At 47.1% G+C, this 26,584-nt stretch overlaps 1 pseudogene; it reads right to left on the bottom strand.

The window, feature by feature from the left end:
* LOC132593668 (essential MCU regulator, mitochondrial pseudogene) lies at positions 1-25,740 on the bottom strand (annotated as a pseudogene).
* Positions 25,741-26,584: the final 844 nt, after the last annotated feature.

Genomic DNA, 26,584 nt, shown 5'->3' with positions numbered 1-26,584 from the left:
TTAGTCATCATCATCATCATCCTCTGGAACAAAAATATCATGCTCCTCAAGCAGGGCAGCAAAGTTCTTGCTAATGAGCGTCCCGACAGAGAGAAAGGGGATCACAAGGGAGAACACACGGAGAAGGGAGAAGGACATTTCACCGGTTTGGGCAAAATGGAGCCGTTGAGAGTAACGGTGACTGACCTCATGGTACCAGACTCCGAACTGAGCCGCCGCGTCCGCCGTCCGTCGGAGACCTCACCACCTTTCCTCGGGCTCAGCCGGCTCCGGAAAGCCCCAGATGCGACGGGTGCCAACGCGAGCCAGCGAGCCGCTCCGGACGCCGTCTCCCAGCTCCGTCCCTCGTCCGGGCACCTGGAAGCACTGAACCTTAACCACTGGACCGCCGGGGAAATCCCCGAGTGCAGAGAGTGATGCAAATGTTCTGCAATTAGACAGTGGTGATGGTCGCCAAACCTCGTAAATATAATGAAAACCATTGAATTGTGCACTTTAAAACGGTGAATAGGGGCTTCCCTGGTGGAGCAGTGGTTGAGAGTCCGCCTGCCGATGCAGCGGACACGGGTTCGTGCCCCGGTCCGGGAAGATCCCACATGCCGCGGAGCGGCTGGGCCTGTGAGCCATGGCCGCTGAGACTGCGCGTCCGGAGCCTGTGCTCCGCAACGGGAGAGGCCACAGGGGTGAGAGGCCCGCGTACCGCAAAAATAAATAAATAAAACAAAACAAACAAACCAAAAAAACGGTGAATACTATGGTATGTGAATTACATCTCAAAAACAAACCAACAAAACAGCTGATAAAAAGCCAGCCAAGAGTCCAACCCAAGCCATCAGCCTCTTGGTCCTGCTCTGACACCCCTTAAAACGCCCATCACAGCCTCACACCACCAGAGTCCCTCATGAGGAGAATCTCACACCCACATCTGCTGCTGAGGGGCAGCTGGCATTTTTTTACCGTGTGACTCTGGGGACAAGGCCCCATCCTTACAGCTAGCTGGGTGGGGGCATGGCCTGGAACACCCCCAGCCTGGCCAGAAACCTGTGACTTCACTCCACAGGACAGCCCAGGTCAGCCAGATCTCTCTCTCCCTCTCTCTCTGGAGTCTGGAACCGGAGAACGAGGGACTGAAGAGGTGAGCTGTGAGAGACGGACAGAGGGGACATGGGGGAGGCCTGCACTCAGAGCAGCCCCGGGAGCTGGTGAGCAGGTGGAAGTCGGAGGCAGCAAGGATGGATAAGCCAGGGAGGGCAGTCAGAAGAGAGCAGGAAGCGGCTGTCTTCTTCCTTCCCAAGGCTCTGTGGGCTCCTTGAGCCACACTCGAGTTCCTGTTCTGATTCCGAGTCCCTGCGGTGTCTTTACAGTAGCCACCTGCTCAAGGGAGGTCTGTTCTTTGCACTGAAAAGAGCCTGATGACACGCAGCAGGCATTTGTGGACCCAGGTTGGATAGACCAGCTCCCCCTGATTCACGGCCTTAGGGATGGGTTCTTTCGTTTACAAAGAAAACAGCAGATCTCAATGGTCTCTTCTGGAGCCCAGCCGGGAAAGCATCGGGCCATCTGCCTGAGATTCCATATGTAGGACTCCAGGACCCATCTTAGATACTGGCCTCAGAAGCCCTTGCACCTGCCCGGCAACGAGAAGATAATACACAAGGCGTAGGTTTCCACAGTGCGGACCAGTTACCATCTTGGTATCATTCTTTACTCTCCTTTGTCTTCTGACTTATTTGCTATGATTTAGCCTCTGCAATCGCCTCAAGTTAACCCAATTTTTTACAGACCAACAATTGGTGTGGAATAATAAAGACAGTCAAACTAAATATCTTATCTGGAGTGACCTTGAACTTATCAGTATTCTTCAAAGTAAGGAGAAGACATTTCACATCTCACTTTTAATGAGAAAAAAAAAACTGTTGCTGGAAATATTTACCTTTCATCTGCTGCGCTGAGAGATGGGGGAGATTTGTCGACTTTGATCTCCACTTGTTTAATTACCGGGAAATGAAGTGCGCGTAAGCCAGCAGGATCATGAAGTCTCACTCTTGCTGCAGAAGATGGCAGCTGGGGACCCAGCAGCCTGGCATTTTATTTTCCCAGATCAAAGCTGAACCAGCACCAGGATGGAAGAAGTATCCCGATGGGATGCGCCTGAAGAAGAACCAGGTGGCAGAGACTTGACCAAAGGGGTCACTGGACCAGCATCTCCCATGGGGTCTCCCCTTCTCGCCTCCCACCCTAAGAGAAGGGCACGGTGTAGTCCAGGGCCCTGTCTGGCCTGCCTGATCCAAGTGGCTGCCTGCACACCACATGCCAGGCCCCAGCTTGAGGCAAACCCAGCACACCTGTGCACCCACGGCCTTAGTTCTGACCACTTTCGACACACTACTAGCACCTGACTCCACCTGTGCTGGACCTCCCAGCTACAACCTCAGGTTGGTCCTCTTCTGAGCCTCACCTGCACAGCTCAGGTGAGTGAACACCATCCCAAGGAAAAGACCAGGGGACCGAAAACAAGACAAAAGCTGGCCTTCTCCGTGGACTGCCCATGACATGGAAGCTGGAATTTGGCCTCTGGGCATGCAGGGGCTGATGGGTAACCACGGGATGAAGGTGGGTAACATCTGGTGGGGGGGGCACTGTCGGTTGTGATGGATAGCATCCCACCATCCTTAGCACAGGAGTAACTCCACGATGCTCATCTCTAAAATGAGGGTGTTAAATGAGCCATTCTTTTTTTTTTTTTTTTTTTGCGGTATGCGGGCCTCTCACTGTTGTGGCCTCTCCCGTTGTGGAGCACAGGCTCCGGACGCACAGGCTCAGCGGCCATGGCTCATGGGCCCAGCCGCTCTGCGGCATGTGGGATCTTCCCGGACCGGGGCACGAACCCACATCCGCTGTATCGGCAGGTGGACTCTCAACCACTGCGCCACCAGGGAAGCCCTAAATGAGACATTCTTGAAGAGCCTTCCCTCTTTAACATCATCTATCTTTATGATTCTATTTACTGAGCCTCTTCTGTAACCAGAACTGTGCTAGCTCCTCCAGAAGTCACATGGGTTGATCATGGTAGTGGTGGTGGTGATGGTAGCTGCTCACATTTACTGAGTCCTCACGATGTGCCAGGTGCGCCAGGGGCTGTACAAAGATTAACTCATTTAATCTTCAGAAATCCCTATGAGGTCAATACCATTATGTATTATCCCATTTGACAGATGAGGAAACTGAGGCCAGAAAGGTTCACATAGCTGTTAAGTGACAGAGCATGCTGTCAAGATATTATACTTCCCTTACATTCCAAACAAGGAGACAAGACAAATCCACATGAAACAACATAAGAGAAAATATGATGTAGGATTAAATTGTGCAGAACAAATGTTAAGCCCTAAAGCAGGAATCAGAAAACTATGGCACATGGAGCAAACAGTCCACTGCCTGTTTTTGTAAATAAAGTTTTATTGAAACACAGACACACCCATTTGGGGCATACTGTCTATGGTGGCTTTCATGCTGCATTGGCAGAGCCAAGTAGTTGAAACAGAGATCATGTGGCCTAAAATAGTCACTGTCTGACGCTTGAAAGTTTGCCAACCCCCTCTCTTATGGTGACCAACTGGCTGGGTTTGCCCAGCACTGAGGGAGTTCCTGAGATGCAGGACTTTACGTTTTTAAAACCAGTAAAATCTTGGGCAGACTGGAACAAGTTGGTCACCCTACCTGCTCTACCACAGCTCAGAGGAAGGCAACATCCCTGGGAGTTGCAGAGTTGATAGAGGTGAGCCTTGAAAAATGTGCAGGATTTGGATATATGGTGGGTGGGACATGGGTAGGATAGATGGAGGAAGAACATTTGAGATAGGAGAGAGCAGCAGGAGCCTGGAGAAAAATCAGCATGAGATGCTCATGGGACAGCGAGGAGAGAGACGGGTCTCCCTGAGCAGAGAATGCCCGTCAGGAAGCAGAAGCTGGGCCCATTAACTGAAGACTCCACAAAGGGTAGCTCATCACCATTGGTGGCAGTGTAAACAGGTCCCATCAGCTGGACAGTGCGTAAGTATGCATCAAAATGTTAAATGTGCGTGTGCTTTGACTGCCAATGGGGGAGACCCCAAATCAACACCCCACCCTGTATCCAAGCCTTCTGAAACGTGACTTTGTGGTTCCTCCCATCTTTACCTCTTAAGGTTGCAGTCAGCCACGTGATTTGCTTTGGCCAATGCGATGTTAGTGTACTGGTCTCAAGCGGACACTTAAAAAAGCCCTTACTTGTTTCTGCTTTCCCTCTTCTTCTGCCTTTGCCCCGAGAACATGTCTGGGCCACAGAGCAAAGCTGAGCCACCCGAACTGTCCCAGCCAAGACCAGCTGAGGCCACCCAACCTGCAGCTGACTACAGACATGTGAGTGAGACCAGCCAAGCCCAGAACAGCCCAGTCAAGCGCCACCTAAATTGCCAACCCCCAGATTCAAGAGCAAAATAAATGCTTATTGTTTTAAGCTACTAAGTTTGAGGTCGTTCATTGCACAGCATTATTATGCAACTAGATAACTGACCCTGCCTAATCCTTTTTTAGGAACTTATCCTAAGGAGGTAATTCAATGAAGAGGCAAAGATGCATGAATAAGGATGTCCCTTACAGTGTTATTTACAATAGTTAAAAAACGGAAAACTTCTTTTGGAAAGATCTAAGTGCTCAGTAATGGTGGATTGGTTTTCAAAAATTAAATCCATACAATGGAATATCATTAGCCATTAGAAAAGGTAATATATATCAATATTTATTGACATGGAAAGATGTCTACTTCATGTTAAATGAAAAAGTAGATGGAAAAACAGGTTTTAAGGTGGATCTATTGTTTTTATTGAATATGAGAGAGAGGGAGGGAGGGATGGAGGGAGAGATCCATGCATCAAAATATTAACAGTGATTATCTTGAAGTAGTTGGATTTTTTTTTTACTTCTTTATCCTATTCTGTATTGTATGAATTTGTAAAATGATAATGTATTATCCTTACAGACAGAAAAGAAAATGTCACCAAGAGAACCTTTCTCTCTACATATATAAAAACATGGCTTTCTAGTCCGTAGTAAACCTCTGCCCTCTCCACCAACTCCACTTACTACTGACTCTGGAATGAAATCTGACTGACCTTGAAGTTGCCCTTCTTGCTGACCCAGGAGACTAGAACCCACGTTGGGAGATTGAGGGGGGAGCACCAAGCCCCAATGATGAGGCTCTCTGTGGAGATACTGAGGAAAAGTTTTCCCTTCCAACCATCTGCAAAGAAATTACCCCTGAAACCAACTCCAACCATGCTTTTAAAAACTCCTTGCATCCAAGTCGTAATATTTTTGGAGCGAGATCTACTTTACAATATTTTATTAACTGCAGTGTTGCAACTAGAAGTCCTTTGTAGCTGTAGGTCTCAGGGGCCTTCCTGGGACGTTGCACTTAATGAGGTTTATAATTCAATATAACTACATCTGCATCTTTAATTATGCCTAACATTTAATCTTCATTGCTCCTCTTGAATTGGAAGAGCTACAATTAGATCTGCTGTAGTTTAATCTGATAATAAACATCCATGACATTTAGAGCAAAAACGTACTCATTTCATTAGAGTGGCCGACACATTTACCATTTGCCTGAACTGAACAAATACTCTCAACAGTCCTTCCAACTGTAACAGAGAGCATGGTTTTAAACTATCCCCTGTAGACCCCTGGAACTCTAGAGCTGACAAGGACCTTGTAGGTTAAGGAGTCTAACAGCACTATTTTTCAATGGAGGGCACTGAGGCCCAGAGAATCTAAGTCATTTGTCCACTGTCACACAGCAAGTTAGCAGATAGAGGCTATTACAGGAAATAAGTCCAAGGATTCTTGAATCACTGCCAGGTGGTCTGTTTGTCATTCCTCTATTGCCACCCTGGCATATATGGCTAAAGTAGGACATAATTTTTTGTTGACATTCCTCTGAGCAACCACCACCTCCCTTTTTTTATGGAATCCAGACAAAATGTCATTCAAGTACCTGTATTGAGCATCATGCCCCAATCCCAAATTCAAAGCAATAACAAATGAAATATAAAAAGAGAAAATTAAAAAGACACACCCTCATTAAAAACAAAATAAATATCTCCAAGGACCAAAACTCAAGAAAATAAAACATTAAATGAACTGAAGATTGGAGCTATTTGGCTGCAGGTCTAGAAGGAGGCAGAGGTGGTTAGGAGTTTAGTTCCACTGAAAACCAAAAATGCCCCATTTAAGACCAAGGATGAGACTCAGGCTCTTAGATTTAAGCTGGGACAGAGGCTAATAAAATAGGGAATGATACAGTTAGACAATCTCAATTTGGCAAGCATCATAGTAATAATAATAATAATTCAGGCAAGAATCATTAGCGGATGCTAAAACTTGTGGATAAAAATTTGAGGATAAACAAAATATTTACATAGTCTCAAAGACTTCCCCACAAAATGCTAATTACTTACAAAGGGGAAAACATTAACTATGAAAGTGGAGAAGTCTCGCGGACACCACCCGGACCAAGTGATCAAAGTTCACATCAGCAGCAGTGGCACAAAGAAGGACACGGCGTCACTTTCTTGGACTCCTTTCACTTCTCCAGTCTTCCTATTTTGCCCTTAACTCATTCTCATCTGTAAACCCCTCTTCTCTCTGCTTCTGCACCATCTTGAACCATCACCTCTAGTAGGCAGGGATTGGTCTGCTTAATTTATCTGGAAGGAGCTGGTCAAGAGACAGATGTTCCTGATTCCTCACATGTGCACCTTAAAAGGGCTTTTACCCCCAATACCTCATTGACCCTCACGGTCTGAAAATTAAGTAAAACATATTTTTCTCCCATTTAAAAAAAAAATGTGAAAACCAGGCTCAGAGAGGTTAAGCCACTTGCCCAAAGTCACACAGCTAGCAAGTGGTTGAGCCCACGTCTCCTGGCTCCAGTGATAAGATGCTACAGTTGACGTGGTGGTTGACTCCCCGATATCCATCCCCCTCCCCCACTGTGTGGCCACAGTTCAGTTTCAGGGACTGACCCTGCCTCCAGGTCGGCCCCATTTAGTCAATGCAAACCCAACGAAAATGAAATCCCATCTCCCTTCTTCAGCAGCTGGAGCAAGAGCTCAGGCCTAAGCTGATCAGCATATGCCATTCCCCTGGGCCTGGGGAACAGTTCTAGCCAATGAGACACGATAAGAAGTCTGCTAGGGCTTCATGTCTTATGCTTCCTTACTTTTAAGAACAAGACTAGGAAGCTTCTCTCTCTTCCTAAAATAAATGGGGAAGAAGATAGCCCAGCTTGCTGCTGGCAGCAATCCTACAAAGAAGGGAACCAGCCCTAGAACAAAACTGACACTGTGGATGGAGGAAGAGAGAGGTAGAAAGGACCAAGCATCCGTGATGACCTTCTGAAGTGCAATGTCAGACAACCCTGGAAGCTACGTTAAGTTGGTTCATCTGTTCATTGCAATCAAAAGCACCCTACTGGGTGCAGGCCCCCTCTCCCCTGAGGCAGCCCAGCAATGGGGAGCCCAGCAGCCCAAGTGTCCCACTGAGCTCCAAGGTAATAATGACACCTGCCTCACCAGCCCCCATACACCCCCGCTGTCCTCAAATGGCTGTTTGTTGACATCGCTTCTCTTGAGTTTTTTAAACTTCACAAGGAAGGCAGTTCTATAGTGCTGTGAGCTCTCTTTCTGAGAAGCAGCCCTAGTGCTAAGGCAGGATGAAGATTCGTCTGTTCCCAGTACCCGCCACCCCTCTCTCCTCCCCCACAAAGAGCAGCTTTCCTCTGGAACCCATGCACATGCTGTTTATTTCTAACTGCACCAGCAGGTCCCAATCCTGTTGCTTGCTGCTTCTAGTTATTCACTTGGAGTCAGAGCTGCTGGGAAGTCAAAATTAGCCTTATTCTACCAGCATGAAAAGGAAATGCAGAAGCAGTCTTTCGGCTTCACAGGGGCAAGGAGCTGGGATTTTTCTCCTCTTCCTGTGAACACCAGGGCTCATGCTTACATGGGTCTATGATTACACAGCCATTTGGAAATTCTGTGAATTGGAAGCAGCGCTGTCACTGACTTCCTACAAAGAAGAGGCAGCAGGAGAAGTCTTCCAGAGGAGGGACATAGGGGCAGCCATCTGGTTGGAAGCCACCGCATTTACATAAGTTGTCTCTTCAGTTGAGGTGGTGAGGAGCAGTCTGTAACGGGGGGGGTGGTTAATGACCAAAGCCCTGCTTGACACCATGTATTGATCAAGTTTTTTATTTAATTTTTTATTTGCTGTATTTTATAATGCTTTGACATCTTGGGGCCTTGCTGATCTTGGAGAGACTGACCCTCCCAGGGCTGACTAATTCCTAAAGACAGCAAACACCTTGCCTTCCGTATGCTATTCCTATGCAAACCGAACCAATCCAAAGCCCATAAATCCACCTCCTCCTTTATCTAGCTTTCTAATACCATGTTAATGTTTCCCCTGCCCTAAATCACCACCAGGCCGGGTGCCAGACATATAGAGACCACCCTTATAGCCCAGAGCCCACTGACGTTATTCAAACTATACAATCCTAAACTTGCCCAAACTTGCCTACCCTGCCCATGCATTCCTTCCCATGGAAACCTCAGTAAACGCTCTGACCACGCTCTCCCTTCACTCCTTCACTCCTGGCCCACCCAGGTGCTTCCCCATTTGGCCCTGCAGGGCACTGTGTGCCCCCTTGTTTGGGGAACTGCGAGTAATAAACTCTTCTTTCAAGGCAATTGTTTCCGTGTCTGTCATCTTACCACATCTGATTAAGCCAGATCAGCTAGCAAGAGAAAGACAGCATGATTGTAGGTGATGCCTATCACACTGCAAAGTAGGAATTATTAGCTCCATTTTCCATGTGAGAAAAGTGAAGCTCAGATGGTTGAGTAACTTGCTGATGTTGGTTAACAGAGAATATTGATCATGAGCTAAGGGTGCAGCAGTCGACTTCTTTTCATAGAGATATATGAAATTTTAAAGATATTGATATTTGGTGGGAGAATTGAGTACTATTCATCAAAATGAAAATGTTTTATTTTAGGACTTCCTTGGTGGTCCAGTGGGCAGTACTCCATGCTCCCAATGCAGGGGGCCCAGGTTTGATCCCTGGTCAGGGAACTAAATCCCACATGCATGCCACAACTAAGAGGTCCACATGCTGCAACTGAGAGGTCCGCATGCCGCAACTAACATGCCGCAACGAAGATCCCACGTGCTACAACTGAGACCCGGCGCAGCCAAATTAAATAAATTTTTTAATGTTTTATTTTAGGAGGGAAATTTATTAGACTTAGTTAGTGGAAATGAAATATGTTACGTGAGTCCATTCAGAGGGGCTATTGGGGAAAGCTGACAGAATAACTCGGAGGAACTGGCCGGCATTACTCCATCAAATCTCCTGGGCTTTTTGTTTACATTCTTACAACCTCGAGAGGAGGTGAGCCAAGTTGGAATACAGCCAGTAGAGCAGAGGGTCCCGCTGAGATTGAACTTGGCAGCCCCTCTCCGGGGTATCCCAGTGACAAAACATGCCGCCCCCCAGCATGTTGGTGATACAATAAGGAAAGCCACATGCAGGAAGTAAACAGTCATCAGGGGAAGAGCAACACATGGTCTTACTCACTGCTACTCAAATCTGGTCTGGGGACCAGCAGCCTTGGCATCACCCAAGACGTTAGAAATGTGGAATCTCGGACCCCATCCCAGACTCGCCAAACCGGAATCTGCAAGTTAACAAGATCGCCAGATGATTCACATGCACGTTACAGTTCGGGAAGTTCTAGTCTTTATGGTTCCACACTTGCGAATGGGGGACACTGGGGAAACAATTAGGATGTGGATGAAGAATGAGATCACAGATGGACTCAAGCTGTAACTGAAAGGGCTCGTACTGAGCCTGTGTGCTTGGCGCCTCTTTGGTGCCACAGACCTGATACAGCTCCTACTGCTTTCAGGGTTAGGTTATCAGGGTATTACCGACTCAGCCTGGATAATCCTTTGTCATGGGGGTTGGGGGGGGCTGTCTTGTACATTGTAGGAAGTTTAGCAGCATCCTTGGCCTCTACCCACTAGATGCCAGTAGCATTCTCCAATTCCATCCCAACCCCCCTTGTGACAACCAAAATTGTCTCCAGGCATTGCCAAATATTCCAGGGCAAGTGGAGGGGAAGGGGTGTGTATGTAAAATCTCCCCCTTCCATTGAGAACCACTGAGTTAAATAAAGCATTCTTATGAATTCATGTTGCCTCACCTGTTCTACCTGGGACCATCAGTATAGGAAAGGACTGGGAGACGGTGGAATTTGTTTTTGCGGTCAGGGTGAATCCGCTGCTGCAACTGCCTTCCATCTCTCTGCTGCCACAAAGGAGAGGAAAGCCTCCAAAGGGATGGAAAGAAGGTCAGCAATAATTCAGAGGGAAGCCAGGATAAAAAGCCAGTCTAACTGGCTTCTAATGTTTCCCTCGCTCCATACCACCTCGCGCTGAGGGTGTGGGAAGTGCTCTGGATCATGAGCTATGAGCTGTTACGTTCTAATGCCAGCCCAGGTCCCACTGGCTATATGCCCTTGGATGAGTCACTTCCCCTCCATGGGCCACAGTTTCCTCCCCTGGGTTGGCCAAGGGAGTTCCCTTCCATTCCAGTCATTCAATGAAGATCCTAGAAATGATAAAAATCATGTGTGTCAAGTTCACAAGGCTGAATTCCCATTCGGGAAATAGAGATACAGATAAGGTTGAGTTTGTTGATTGTTGACTCCTAGCTAGGCTGAGAGGGGATGAGTTCCTAGAAGCTGAGATGGGAAGTCCAGCCATTAAACAACCTGGTCCAAAGGAGAAAATGGGCAGTGAGAGCAAGTCTCAATCAAGGCAGATACTGCTTCCATCTGCAACAGGGGGGTGTAGGTGGATGGCTGCCCAAGACCCTTCCAGACTGGACATTCTGTGGCCCTGACGCTGTTGAACTATCCCTCCCCAGGGGACACTCAGTAACCAAATCACCTTTGGTCCTAGGGCTCCCTTCAAATTATTTTCTGGAACCTAAATAAAACTGGGCCTGTCTCAGCACAGGGCTGCACCTAAAGAAACCCAGACCCAACTCCTTACAGCTTTGGAAAGAAATGTAGGTCCATTAGAGAAAGCCTCTGGGAACGATCAAAGGGGAAGCTACAACACAAACCAAGGCTGCTTAAAAATAATACACATTTTCTCCCTGCAAACCTCCCAGCATACCTCGTAGCCCCCCTTCCACCTCAGCCACCCTGGCCTTAGACTAGTTACATCCTGTCCCCTCCCCACCTACCCTGTCTTTGTAGAGCCTTCTGGCTTTCTTCCACCTTCTATCAGTCTCCCCTTCACTACCTACCCTGAGTAGCCCCACAAAATCCCAGAAGCTGGTTCTATGCTCTGGAAAGAAGTGTGGCTGCATGAATCAGAAAATGAAAAGTATCCATGGGGCTTCCCTGGTGGCGCAGTGGTTGAGAGTCTGCCTGCCGATGCAGGGGACACGGGTTCGTGCCCCGGTCCGGGAAGATCCCACATGCTGTGGAGCGGCTGGACCTGTGAGCCATGGCCGCTGAGCCTGTGCATCCGGAGCCTGTGCTCTGCAATGGGAGAGGCCACAACAGTGAAAGGCCTGCGTATCACAAAAAAAAAAAAAAAAAAAAAAGTATCCATGGCTTAAGCACTCAAGGTCTTAGTTTCCCACATCAAGATTCTGGAAGTCAGCAGTCCAGGGTTTGTATAGCAATCCCCTTATTCCGCCCTTTCTGCCCCGTGCCAGAGCTAGGAGTGCTCTCTGTTGCCAAGACTAAGACACCTGATGCAGCACCAGTCATGTGTGATCCCAGCCCAGAAAGGGGGAAAGAGGATGAGAAGGGCCCACACCCCCCCCCTTTAAGGACATTTTCCAGAGCTTTGCTGATATTTAGAATGTAGAAGAATGTAAAAGACTTTTGATCCTGTGGTAACAACGAGAAAAATCTGGACAAAACTTAAAATCCTACTTCTCTATGGGTCTAGCAAAGAGCTAAGGGTAGAAGGAGGTCTCGATGAACTGAATTCCGGAAAAAAATGAGCATGTCATAGGTAAGTAGAGGGCCACAGCGGCTGCCCTACCTGAGAAGGTATGGGGAACCAGTCTGGAATGCATGTGGCATCCCTGAGGGGAGAGACTGCCCACGAATGAGGAGGAAGCAACCTAGCCTTAGGTGACTGTGTAGCAGTCAGTGTCGATCAGAGAAACAGAACTGCTACTATCAGAGAAGCGGGGTGCAGAATCAAGGATTCATTTCCTGAGTTTGACCTTACGCAGTATGAGGCACTGGTGGGACAGTCCCCACGGGCTGTTGCCTCTGTAACTAGTATTAAGCTTGAAATCACTAGAGGTCAGCCAGATGGGCAGCCAGAAAGGAAAATTGAACGTGGACAAAGGAAAGCACAAGTTGGAATCACAAGGATAAACTGGAACTTATGAGGACGAACTGGAATCCACAGCTGTTGCTCACACTTTCCAAACTGAATGCTCTGGATGAGTTATGGGAAAAGCTAATAGTCTTCACCTCAGAGGTGCACGTGCAGCTGACCTACAACTCAGAGAAGAAGGGGATCTCGTGGGAGTTAAAGAGCTGGCCATTGAGGCAAGCGTTCCCGGTGCTCTTGCTAACCTTCAAAATGTCCAACAAGGTACCTGCAGCTTCACTTCTATCTGCCAAGCCTTGTGCAAAATGTCTCTTATGGCCTCAACTAACCTACATGCACAAGGAAGGGAATTCTTGGAAACATAGTTCGAGTTCAACCAAACTTACAAAGTACAGAGTTGCCACAGACTGTGTGGGCTGGCAGGAGGATGTGGAATCTGAAAGAACCCCACATGCAAACATAAATTACTCAACCCAACAGTGCTGCCCTGTCAGAAATGTTGCCAAGGAAGGAAGGAGTCATGAAGACAAGGCAGGGAAGCAGAGACAGATCACTCAGTCCCACTCAGCTCCATGATGGTCATGGTGACTGGATTTGGGGGCCCTGAGGAGCTGAATGCACAGTGAACCAAAAATATCTGAAACTCTAATCCAACCTCCTCCCAATTCAAACACTGAGCAGATCGAAAAGCTGGAAGACAAATGGACTTATAACAGGTAAACTCTCAATCTAATGAAGGCTGCGGCCCAACCAGACTCAAGGAGGAATCTGACTGAGAGAGCCTCTCACCCTATCTGCAAGACAGAGGAGTGGGTTTGCATGTTCTGGAAAACAAACAAAACAAAATATTATACTTTATTTTAGTATACTTTAGTCTCCAAACAAAAAAAAATTATGAAACATGCAAAGAAGCAGGAACATGTAACCAGAACTCGGGAAAATCATAGTCAACAGAAACAGATCCACAGACAAACACTAGCTGTTGGATTAACAGACAAGAAATTTAAACCAACTGTTAAAAATATGTTAGGGCTGGGCTTCCCTGGTGGCGCAGTGGTTGAGAGTCTGCCTGCCAATGCAGGGGACACGGGTTCGTGCCCCGGTCCGGGAGGATCCCACGTGCCGTGGAGGGGCTGGGCCCATGAGCCATGGCCGCTGAGCCTGTGCGTCCGGAGCCTGTGCTCCGCAACGGGAGGGGCCACGGCAGTAAGAAGCCCAAGTACCGCCAAAAAAAAAAAAAAAAAAATTACAAACATTGCTGAGAAAAATTAAAGAAGACCTAAAAATTGGAATGACATACCACATTCATGGATTATAAAGACTTGATATTGTTAGGATATAGATTCTTCCCAGATTCAGAACAATCACATTTTTGTAGAAATTGAAAAACTGCTCTAAAATTTATATAGAAGTAAGTGTGAAGGACCTAAACTTACCAACACAACTTTGGGAAAAAAAATTTGGAAAACTCATACTACTTGTTCCAGAACTTACTATAAAATCACAACAATCAAGTTAGTGTGGGATTTGCATAAAGGCAAAACTATGAATGGAACAGAAGTTCCAGAACTAGATCCAAACATATACACTGCCAACTTATTTCTGACAAGACACTAAGGCAGTTCCATGTGTGTTTGCAGGGAGAGACCTTTTAACAAATTATGCTGGTACAACTACCTGGGGAACATCCACCTGGGGAAATGACAATGAACCTCAACCACTACTTCATCCCATATGCAAAAATCAATTTGAGATGGGTCACAGACCCTAACATAAAAGCTAACATTATAAAACTTCTAGGAGAAATCATTTGCAGATAGCTTCACAAATTTGAGGTAGAGAAAGTTATTGAAAAGCACACAAAAAGTGTAAACCATTAAAGGGATATTCATCACTTCCACTTCATCAACATTTAGAACTTCTGCTCTTTTGAAAAACACTGTTAAGCAAGCCACTGACTGAAGAAAATGCATGCAAAATATATATCTGATAAAGGACTTGTAGCCAGAATACATAAATAGCCCTTACAATTCAATAATAGTAAGAAAACCCAGTAAGGGGGGGGCCAAGATTTGAACAAATATTTCCCCAAATAAGATATATGGATGGCAAATAAACACATGGAAATGTGCTCAACATTATTAGTCATAGGAAAATATAAATTAAAGCTACAATTAGATGCCACGACACTCACACTGAAATCGCTAAAATTAAAATGATTGACAACACCAAGCATTGACAAGAATACAAAGCAACAGAACCCACATACCTGAGGGAATGTAAAATGATATAATCGCTTTGGAAAAAAATATGGTAGGTTCTTAATAAAGTTAAGCATACAACCTAGTGATTCAAGTCCTAGGTTTTTATGCAAGAGAAATGAAAACATATATCCACCTGAAGTCTCATACACAAACGTTCGTAGAACTTTTACCAAAATAGCCCCAAACTGGGAACCAACCCACTAGTTGATGTACTATTCATCAACAGTGAATGTATAAACAAATGGTGGACTGTCCATACAACAGAATGTTGCCAAGCTATAAAAAGAAAAATACATTGATATGGGCAATTAAATGGATAAAACTCAAAAACAATATGCTGAGCCAAAATGTTAGACACAAAAGAATACATACTGTATGAGTCCATTCATCTGAAATTTTACAACGGGCAAAACTAATCTATAACGGCAAAGGCACATCAGTGGCTGCCCAAGGCTAGCAGTGGGAAGGGAGGAGGAAGACTGGCTGCAAAGAGGCGTTTAGAGAACTTGGTGATACGATGAAATATTCTACATCATGCTTGTCACGGTGGTTATACAAGTACAAACATTCGTGAAAACGTTTGATTTCTACACAGAAATGGATGCATCTTAGTGCATGTAAATTATATACCTCAATATATAAGGGTTTTCTTTTTTAAAAAAAAAGCAGCTCAATTTAAAAATGGGCAAACAGACATCTCACAAAAGAAAACATATGAATAGACAGTAGGCATGTACTAATGTGCTCGACTTCACCAGTCAACAGGGAAATGCAAATGAAGACGACAATCAGATACCGAATTACACCCATCAGAATGGCTAAAGTGAAAAAGACTGGTAACACCAAATGGTGGTGAGAACATGAAGGAACTGGAACTCTCATACACTGCTGGCGGAAGTGTAAAGTAGAACAGATACTTTGGAAAACCCTTTGCCAATTTCTTATGAAGTTAAACATACCCCTCCCCACGGATCCAGCAATCCTATTCCTAAAACAAATGAAAACATGTCCACAAAAAGATTTATACAAGAATGTTCACAGCAGCCTTACTCTTCTGGCCCCAAACCAGAAACCTCCCAAATGTCCATCAGCGAATGAATGGATAAGTAAAATGTGACACATTTGTACAAGAGAACACTGCTCAGCAGTAAAAAGGCATGAACAATCGATACAAAGAACAACATGGATGAATCTCACAGACATTGTACTGAGTGAAAGTAGCCAGATACAAAGGGTACATACTGTACAGTTGAAGTTCAAGCACAGATAAAACTAACCTACGTGTTAGAAATCAGAACAATGGTTAGCCCAGGGTGGGGGCTGTCCAGACTGAAGCAGGCAGCGAGGATTAATTGATTGGATGTAGGGAACGTTCACGGGTATTGGAAATGTTCTTTATCTTGACTGACGTGTATGCATACATTTGTCAAATTTCATTGAACAGTATAGCTAAGATCCGTATGTGAATTATACTTCCTTTTTTTAATAATGAAAGAAAAGGGAAATAAAAGGAAGTCAAACACATCACTTCTGCTTGGATCTAAATGACTAGAATTTAGTCACATGGCCGCACTTAGCTATAAGGAAGACCAGGAAAGGCAGTCTTTACTCCAAGCAGCTTTGTGCTCAATGAAAATTGCTTTTCTTCTTACTGTAGAAGAAAGCAGAGACTTGATTTAGCAGGACAGATAATGGCCTCTGCCATTGGCCAATAAAGCAAATAAATGATTCTCTTTTTGAGGGGGGGGGGCTCAAGGAAGATTTCAAATGCTTATAATAATTTAATAATTCTTCTAATTTTTGCTGTCATGCTACTTTCTGTAGTTCTTCAGTGTTCTCTTTTCCCTCCTGTAATCAGGCAAGGCCACTCTTCCCACAGTGGCCATAACCTTGAGAACCCGCCAAGGGTACACTGGTGACAAATGAAAGGGGGACAAAGGAAGGAGGGTAGCAGGGCTGGGAAGGAAAATGAAACAGCCTTGAAAGTGTGAATGAAAACCTGCCCGGCAGACATGGCATGTGTGACACCTGCCGCCTTCCAGTGAGAGGAAACACCCCCTTTGTGTTTAAAACTTGGTTTGGCTTCCTTTGGGGACCACACAGGATTTCACCGGTTTTAGCTTATTATGAGAGACGCAGCAACAGTAGCATCCCCCGTCCTTGGAAATCTTCTGTCCTTCTTGGGCAGCGCTTGCTGGGGATGTCTGCCACAAACGCAGGACATCTTCTTCTCCATACATAGTCCAACACTCGGGCTGGGATTTTCCGACCAAGAACCTCATTCCATAGGCAGGTACTGGAGAAGAACGTGACTTTATTTCCCATGGGAACTATGCTTGGCGGATCTCCTTGCCGCATGTTATCGTACACCAGTGCTTTCGCAGTGAAACAACAAATGTTTATTGAGCTCCTGCTTTGCCTGGCTCTGGGCTCAAAGCTGGGGCTGCAGAGAAAGCACAGAACTATTGGCTAGGCTGGGAGGCAATCCCCTGTTCCCAGCCCACCATCTGGACCTTTGACACTGATGTCAGCCAGAACCACACCTAAGATCCCTAGGACCAAGCACTCTGGGGATGAGCCCCGCTTTATCTCCCTATCCCATTCCCCCCACAGACTGGCCCGTCCTACCAGGGTTTCAGCCTGCTCCTGCTTGAGCCAGACACAACCTCTTTCCCAGCACACACCCCTTTCCCAGAGGGATGAGAGATCAGCAGGGTCTGCTTGATGAAACTCGTCCATGGGCTGCCTCCAAGATCTGGCTGCAAGGAGAATGGACTGGAAATTGCAGTCATTATCTTTGCAGACAACTCTCTCCTCCCCATCTTTCCAACATAATGAATTGCGTGGAGAGCTCAGCCGTCAGGAAAGCTTTTGAATTTCAGCCCCACCGTCTTCCAGGACATCCTTAGAGGTTATCTCGGCAAGGCAGGTAGAAGAGAAAAGAGAAAAGCTTAACCCTATAAGGATAATTATGATGTATTATTAGCAACTGATGGCAATCTAATGCAGGATTTTCAATATAGACACTGCTGCCTCTAATTTTTCTCTGTCATATGCACACACACACAAAGGCTACATTTAATGACTTCAAAATGGAGAGCAGTTTCTTAAACTAAATTTAGTTCCTTAGAAGCAGTGTCTTAATACAGGGCATTTTAATAAAATAGAGACACAGTTTGAATGTTGGAGACACTTTTCAGGACAGATGGAAATGTTATGATTAGTACGTTTATATGATAAGACCACTAGTTGGCATTAGTGTTGACTTTATATGGCCATGCGAAACGCATTATGTGCAGAAATCCGAGTGGCACTCAAGATGGCAGGACCACATTTGCTGTAGGATCATCACAGTGAGTAACCGACAGGCAGGAAGCCTAATTAGTTTCTGTATCCTCAGCCTCTAGCACAACACTGGGCCCAAGCAGAGGTCTGATAAATGATTGCTGGCTGGATAGATGAAAGGGTGGATGGATGGATGGATGGATGGACTGACAAAGACACAACTTCAGCAATTTATTTTAGTGTGTTGGGAAACCAATCTTGTAACTGAAAGGCTAAAAGCCTGGGGATATAAATTCAAAGCACAGTGATGTGATTGCTTGGAGTATGTTTGACTTAGTTGAAAAGTATCCACTCCTGTGTCTATAAATCAGTCTTCGGTGCCTCTCTGTCCTAGCCAGATTTGGAACACACACAGAAATAGAAACTTCTACAGGCATTTAATTGTCTTGCCTTGAGCTCCCCCAAAAGCAGACCCTGAGGCAAGGGTTGAGGTGCAGGTGGTTTATTCGAGAGGTGATCCCAGGAAATGCAAGTAAGGAAGTGGGGAAAGTGTAACAGGAGAGCGGAAGAAAATCAGTCATGAGTGGGTTACTGCTGTGGGTAGCTGGGGCTCAGTCTCACTGAAGACCCTTTGAGAAATCATGTGGACCATGGCCTAGAATTTTCCCACCGGGGCAGAAAGTGGGGTACTTACCAAATCCCATGCCCCAGCGGCTGAAAGTAGCCCCAGGACATTCACACCTTCACCCCCTGGATCACCCCTGTGTTTAGCAGAGTGAATTCCAGGTGCTGGAAAAAGCCCTCAATCGGAGAACAAGTTTGATACAGGCACTCAGGAGGTAAGCTGGGAACCGTCACAGCGCAGGTGAACCCGGGTGGTCGGTGGGGGGCATCAACAGCGTGCCCTAGAGCATCTTAACAGGAAGGGGTTCAAGACCAGGAATTAGATACATTTCCTGGAAGGGCTAGAGGAGGCTTTCTAGGCTGGCCTTCAGGACTGACTCCCAGACAAATAGAACTGACCCACCAGGGGACCTTTGCCCTCTGAGGCCACCCCCGCTACTGCTGTTGCCGCCACGACTCTCTCCACAGCCGGGAAGCTATGGAATGGGCTTTGCAGCATGGCTGCAGAAATCCTCACACTTCCATGACCTTGTTTAGCATCAGAAAACAGCCTAAGCGGGGCAGGAAGAAGGCTTCTGCCACAGTTCCTCTGTCCAAATCGTTCATGCCTGTGTCTAATTGACAGGACCTGATTCACATCCAGAATGGGAGCTGTCAGGGAGTCTGGAGAATGTAGGGTTCAACTTTCCAACCTCCCGAACTGGAATGAGGCAGACACAAGTTTAGAGAAGCTAATGTACCCTGTCTACCATGCTCCCTAATGACCTACCCTTAGCCTGTGCTCCTATCACCATCCAGAGCCCCTCGCGGAAGGGGAGCACACCTGTGGCCCCTGCTCTGTCGACCCATGGAAGCTGGTACAACGAGGTAAGAAGACACAAGGCTGCCTGCTCTGCACTGCAGCCACATGAGCCTTCTCTCAGTTTCTCAGAAGTGCCTAGTTCTCTCCAGACACAGGGCCTTTGCACACACTACTTCCTTGCTAGAATGGTCTCCCCACCTCTCCCACCATACTCTTCTTCTAGATTCTGTTATCCTTTGAATTGCAGCTCAAACAACACCTCCTCCAGGAAGCCTTCCTTGACTCCCCAAACTATTTTGATTTCCCCAATTACGGGCTCACTTAGGCTATAGCACTTGCAGATTATTAGCTGGTGTTGGGCTTCCCTGATCAGCCATACCCTGTGTCATTGTGCCTGTGAGTTTTTTTCACCTGGGCTTATGAGTCTAGATTGAATCGGCTTCAGGCTGACCCTTAGACTGTCTCATCCCCACAGGCACAGTCCTTTTCTCAAAGATGCACTGAAGCTGATGCTGATCTTCATGATGTGTCCTTCAAATACACATTTAAGTACCCTGGCATCACAATTTTTGTTCCTATAAAGCAAGGTAGATGAAAATTCAATCCTGGCTCTGACACTAGTCATTACCTGAAGCAAGTTATACTTCATCTCTCGGAGCCTCAGTTTGCTCATCTTTACATGGGGATAATAAATACCCACCTTGGAGAGCTGCTAGAAGAATTAAGAAAATAATGGGAGAGAGCAAGCCATTGCCTAACACCCAAGTGTGTGTTTTGACCATCATCATTAACCCTCAGGGGCCCTTACGTCTTCGTTAGGTAGCGTGTGATGCCAGAGTTGGGTTTTTTTGGTTTCTCTTTTTCGCGTAGGTTTTTTTTTTTTTTGGTTGAAGATGTCATTTCCAACACTTCCTCAGGAGGATGAGGATGATTTTTGAGGCTCTGAACAGAAGAGAGAGCTAGGAATCCTTATAGACTGATTTCTGCACATGCGGCTCTAACAGGCTGCATGGAGCCCCCAGAGATGGCAGAGTACATTGATTCCCTTTCTGGAAAGCAATGTCAAAATGATCAAAAGCCAGAGGAGCATCTCCACGCCTTGGCCCAGAAATTCCTCTTGTGGGCTATATGCTAAGGGAGTAATTAAATGAAAACAAAAAGTTTTCTTTGTGAAGATGTTCACTGCAGGAGCCCAAGACTGGAAAGGCCCTCGATTACCAAGAGCAAAGGGGCAGTTCAGGAAACCAGCACACAGATTTTGCAGCCATTAAAGGAATCACTGTGAAGCCTCCGTAGAAACATGGAAAAACATTTCTGATAGAATGTGAAAAGAAAAAGCCATGTTGGACATGGGGTCAGCCTGACATCACAACGCGCAACAATAAAAAGTGTTGCCTTGGGAAGGGAGAAGATTAAGAGAATTTTTTTAAAAATGTTCTTTAGTGTCTATTTTAATGCTATGCTGTTTTTACAAGTTTAAAATGACCGGCCTACTGGGCACCTTCTAGCAGATGAAGGGAAGCAAAGAAAAACCCCATCCACACTGACAAAAATGAAGGGGTCCTTCCTCACTGGAACTGTGTTGATATGCTGAGGTCCATGCCTTGGATAAGACTCTCTGGGATAGGGACTTCCCTGCTGGCGCTCCTGCCAATGCAGGAGACATGGGTTCGACCCCTGGTCCGGGAAGATCCTACATGCCGTGCAGCAACTAAGCCCATGCGCCACAACTACCGAGCCTGTGCTCTAGAGCCCGTGGGCCACAACTACCGAGCCCGCGTGCTGCAACTACTGAAGCCCGCACACCTAGAGCCCCTGCTCTGCAACAAGAGAAGGCACCGCGATGAGAAGCCCGTGCACCACACCAAAGAGTAGCCCCGCTTGCCACAACTAAAGAAAGCCCGCATGTAGCAACAAAGATCCAACACAGCCAAAAAGAAAAAAAAAAGACTCTCTGGGATAGACAAGGCAAATACTATCTAAGAGACTAACTAGTTAGCCAGGAAAATCAGACCTCTTCCAGGCTACAATGAGGCAGAGCATTTAACATCACTTAAAGGGCCGTAAATCATGATGAGACAAACAGGCTAGGTCCTCCAATTCTGATGCACCAGAAGTGGAGGGGGGCACACTTTGGGTACCACGGAGAGAAGGCAGAAGCAGCCAGAAATGTGTCACCTACACATTTTTGGGACGAGGCCCACAGAGCTATCTGCACCTTAGCATGGCGTTTACAGTTGACTTACTGTGTTTCTCCCCCAGTCCTTGAACAAGAAGCTGCCTCAGGGCTGTTCATGCTATGAAAACACCCAGAGACAGGCATTGCCTATGACACTCAGAAACACAGAAACATTCTCAAAGCTAGAACTTGGGAACTCATGCATGCTCAGCTCTGAGGAGCTTCAGTTAAGCAGAATTCTTTTAAGGTAAGGAAACAAACACAATGAAATCTAAATGAAGAAGAAAAAAGAAAGAAGGGGGGAAGGAAGGAAGGAAGGGAGGGAGGGAGGTTCTAAATGCATTCACATCCAGTTGAGGCCAGGATGTATTTAGCCCATTTTCCTGATGCTTCTGTCCTTAAATCTACAATTTTTTTTAAAAAGTCAATACTCAGAATGGTGCTCCTTTGGCCTTGCAGTCTCCTCAGTATCACAGCCTGGCAGCTAAAGAGAAGATGGCCAGAATGACTGCTGTCTCAGGAAGAGGCAAGAGGAAGCCTGAGCAGGCAGGGAGCCGTTCTCAGGAATGCCCAGGAGCAGGAAGTGGGCCCAGAGCACCCGGAAGGACTGTGGTGCCAAGTGTGGGTTCCTCATTTCTGAAGCAGTGGGGGTACACGGTGGAGACGGGTTCTGAGAAAACAAAGCCATGGCATAGTCTCTTGGAACACAGGCGGGATGGCAGCGGGTAGCAGGGCAGATGGCGGGCCGCGAGGGCCCTGCTGCAAAGGCAAAGGGTGTGAGGACAGCAGGCATGGGACATCAGAGAATTACTTCTCATCAGGGCTGAGAAAGTCCCTCACAGTAGGGTGTCTGTTTGTTTGTTCTGGACCATGTTCACCAGACCCAATTTCAAAGATGCCCCATTGTCAGGCCATGGGCCCTTACGTTGTCTGGAAAAGCCAGTCGCTACCTTTTCCTCAGGGCTCTCCCAGGCGCAGACCTTGTGATAAGGATGTATAGTGTTTTGGGGAGTAAAGGACAGATGAGTACAAGAGGAGGGATGTGAGGCCGAGAAGGGAAGGCATCCCTAACCCTAATTCTAATCCTAACCCATAAATGTTGCTTTATCAAGACGGCTGCCACTGCAGGTGACTGAGACAGTATCCCCCTGGGGAAACTCTGGGAGCCAGTAGAGACACAAACCCCAGAGTTAGAAGGGTGAGGGAGCCGGGATATTTATACCCACCAGTCACTGGTTGAGGGCCACAGGGGTAGGGGGCATGAATTCCCCAGCATTTCCAGCAAAAGCATAATGGGCAAGCAAAATGATTTCAATGCCACAAAAATGCCCTCAGGTGAGGATGACGGGCTATGGGTGGGTCATGGTGTCACCAAATTTAAACGTTGCGTGATTCAGTGATGCCATTGGTAAGTAGCCCTTCCAAGAATTCATCCAGCTCCACCAACAGTTTCCCCCAGTAATCGGGGACTCATTACCTACCTCCTAAGGCAGCCCAATATTTCTATTCTCAGAGAGCTCTCTGGGGTAGGAAGTTTGCCTGCCCCCCAGGGAACTGATGTTGGCTCCCACCTGCTGGTCTTAGCATTGCCCTCTAAGCCATGCAGAACCACAGGAAGCCCTCTGCCCCCAGGAATTCAATTCTGTTCACGATGGTATTCTTAACGCAGAGCAAGACAGCAAAGCAAGCAAATGCACTTTAGGAAGGATCCCACCAAGGACTGTTCAAACCAGAGAAAGATTTTAGTTAATTAACACTGTAGTTCAAATAATCAGACGAGTCTGCTCCCAGCCCTTCTGGTGAATGAAACTTCTACCGTATGGGGCAGTAGTTATTACCAGGTGGGCCAGGGGCTGCATGCATTTATCATAAAATACGACACTTAAATTCAATATAAAGATGAAAGTCAAACGAAGGCTCCCCGGGAGACAGGGAGCTCTGCTTTCACAAGCCTGGAGAGGAGAATATTGCCTTTCAGCAAACAGTGCTTCTAATTTGATCCTGCGAAGATTCTTGCAAAGAGGAAAGCAATGATATGTCAGGAGAAAATGGCATGTGTACACTTTCATATGTATTTTTTATCATGGCCACGTTCTTCAGGATCTCTGTCATCGATTATTGGTGACAGGCAGTCAATTGTTTTCTTTCAAGAACATTGCCACTTACTTCCCTTTATATCTTTCTTCCCTGTATTACGGTGGGGACAGGATCATCTATTTTCTCCTCCCTTCCAAGTCCTTCTGTCATTTGCTGCCCAGCCCCCAGTGTAACAACCTGGAATGATGGGCTTTGGGAGGCAGGAAGAGGAATTACTTGGGGCTCCCACCCCACCAAGCGATGCCCAAAAGGGCACCCAAACTGGCATTTAATTCAGCCTGATGTCGGGGCCCTGCGGGTGGAAATTCACCTCTGTGTGTTAGAACGGGTGTTGCTGGCAGATGCCCAGAGAAAGCGAAACAGCTGGAAGCAAAAACATACCCCCGGCCCAAATCCCCTGTGCAGAAAACAGAAGCAAGCTTCTGCCATGAAAACCATTTTTGCTTAAAACGCCAGCCTGAAATAACTGCATACTTGTTGGGGATTTGACAGTTGAGTTTTTTCATGAATTTTGCTCTCTTTTGACAGTAGCAAATAAGCAGGTAGAGAAATGCACTCTCTTGGGGCTTTTAACAAAAAAAAAAAGAAAAAAAAAAATCACAGTAGGAAAACTGCACCGAAGAGCACGGCAATATTTCCATACTTTTCTGCACTTAAGGGGAGAAGATGGTCATTAAAGGTAACAGGATTGTTATAAAAACAGTGATTCTACTTCCAGGTCTCTCCCTTGCCAAAAGCCTCAGTTCACAGTCACTGAAAGCGGGGGAAACGCCAAACGTGAATTTCTGTTAAGGTGCCTCCCAACGATGGACTTACTCTTAATGGAGCCCTGCTGCACTCTTACCTTATGCAGCATGTAATTAGCTAGTAAATGACTTAGGAATAAACAACTCAGATTTGCTGGGCCTGTTGCCTGATGAATGATTTCACGCTGTTCTTTTAAATCAGTGCTGACTGTAATTTAGTGGTGGATTTGAGGGGTTTTCTGAGGGGAGAGGGGTTAAAGATCTCCCAGTTTGGGAACCTAAAATGACAATGCAATATTAACTTAATGATAAACCTTATAACCAACCCGCAGTCTCCAGGACAGTTCTGGGCAGCACAAGCTGAATTCAGCCTCCGTAAACAGTGCTTCAGACTCTCTCAAGTCTTCTGCTCACCAAAACAAACCAAAAAAACACACAGAAGGCTCCCTTCTTCTATAAAGTCAGGAGATTTTGGGGGGGCCGGGGGGCGCTGAATTATCCATCAACTGGCACAAATTTCTGAAACTCGTACATATGTCCAGAACGGCCGATGCTGGGATGACAAGGTGATTTGCTGAGATCTTAATCTGCATTTTGTTCTTGCTGTATTTTTCTTACCTGTCCCCACCCGCCCCCCCGGCAAGAAGGTAGCCAGGGCCTGAGGACCCCCCTTGGCTCAAAGGCAGCCCGTGTACCCAGAGCCTGCAATAAAGGTTGCTTGCAGAAAATCTCTGGGCTTCCACGAGAGCCCAGCTCATCGAGCGGCTGCTGCTAGATGATCCAGGAGGTGGGAAGAATAAGTTGAGTCTCTGAAGAGGGGAGAACAGGCCGGGCAGGAAACTGGGGGAGGGGAGCTGCCTGCGGGTTCAGGCAGAGAGATGGAGGTCTGCAGGCTCTGGGTGCAGCCCCAAAGCAGCCCGGAGGACCTCTGGGGGAAGTGACGGTGAGGACCACCCAAGGACCGGCCGGGGCTGGTTGAGGCACCTGGACCCCCAAGGCCAAGTGTGGGCAGCAGTAAAGGCTGCAGGAGACTTTGCTCAGCACAAGACCCCTGGGACCTGCACACGCCACAGACCAGGGGAAGGAGCCCCAATCAGGTCAGAAGTCCTCACCAGCCCAGCAGGACGAGGGGCTTAGAGTCAAAGCACATGGTTTTAAAGAGGTGTCGGGACACTTCTTACACAGCCAAGCTTGTGGGGGCAACAGTCGTGTCCACCACAGTTACTGGTCCTGACTGACGCCCTTGGGGCCTTCGCCTTCTCCGGTCATGCTGCTACCACCCATACCAAGGGTCAAGGCTGGAATACGATGACCATGACTGGGGGTGACGCCAGCACGGCCTAGAATGACCGCCGGCAAGCCTGCCAAGGGCCAGACCAGTACCACTCCTGAGACCCAAGTTCCGCCATCCCCTCCTCTCCTCTTTCCATGACTGTAGGAACTCCTAGGCTTGGGTGTCTACTCTGACCCCTACTCTGGAGCCCAGTTCCTCCACTCCCTCCAAAGCAAGCCCCACCCTGAACCCAGGGCCCTTGACCAGAAGCCTGGCTTCAAGCTCACAGCCACCCACAGAGGGCCTGCCCTCAACACAGATCCATCCATTCACTCATTCAAAAAGTAATTATTTTAAATTATTTATTTATTTATTTTTGGCTGCGTTGGGTCTTAGTTGCTGGGCATGGGCTTTCTCTAGTTGCGGCAAGCAGGGGCTACTCTTCGATGCGGCGTGTGGGCTTCAGTAGTTTTGTGGCACGCAGTCTCAGTAGTTGTGGCGCACGGGCTTAGTTGCTCTGCGGCATGTGGGATCTTCGTGGACCAGGGCTCGAATCCATGTCCCCTGCATTGGCAGGAGGACTCTTAACCACTGCGCCCCCAGGGAAGTCCCTCGAAAAGTATTTTTAAACACTTACCACTGTGCTACGTACTCAGAATCCAGCAAGGAATGAAACAGATAAAGCCCCTGCCTTCCCAGTTCCCTGAGGCAGCTCTCCCTGACTCCACGTCACCACCTGCCGTCTGGTCCCATCTCCCAGTGCTTCAACTGCTGGAGCTTGAATCCTGACAGGCAGCCCCAGTGTTCGGGTTAGTGCCCCACATCACCTCCTCGCCCCTG

The sequence above is a fragment of the Globicephala melas genome, chromosome 16, assembly GCF_963455315.2.
Source record: "Globicephala melas chromosome 16, mGloMel1.2, whole genome shotgun sequence".
Classification (NCBI taxonomy): Eukaryota; Metazoa; Chordata; class Mammalia; order Artiodactyla; family Delphinidae; genus Globicephala; species Globicephala melas.
Note: the sequence above shows the minus strand (reverse complement) of the source record. Positions and strands in the feature narration are given on the sequence as shown.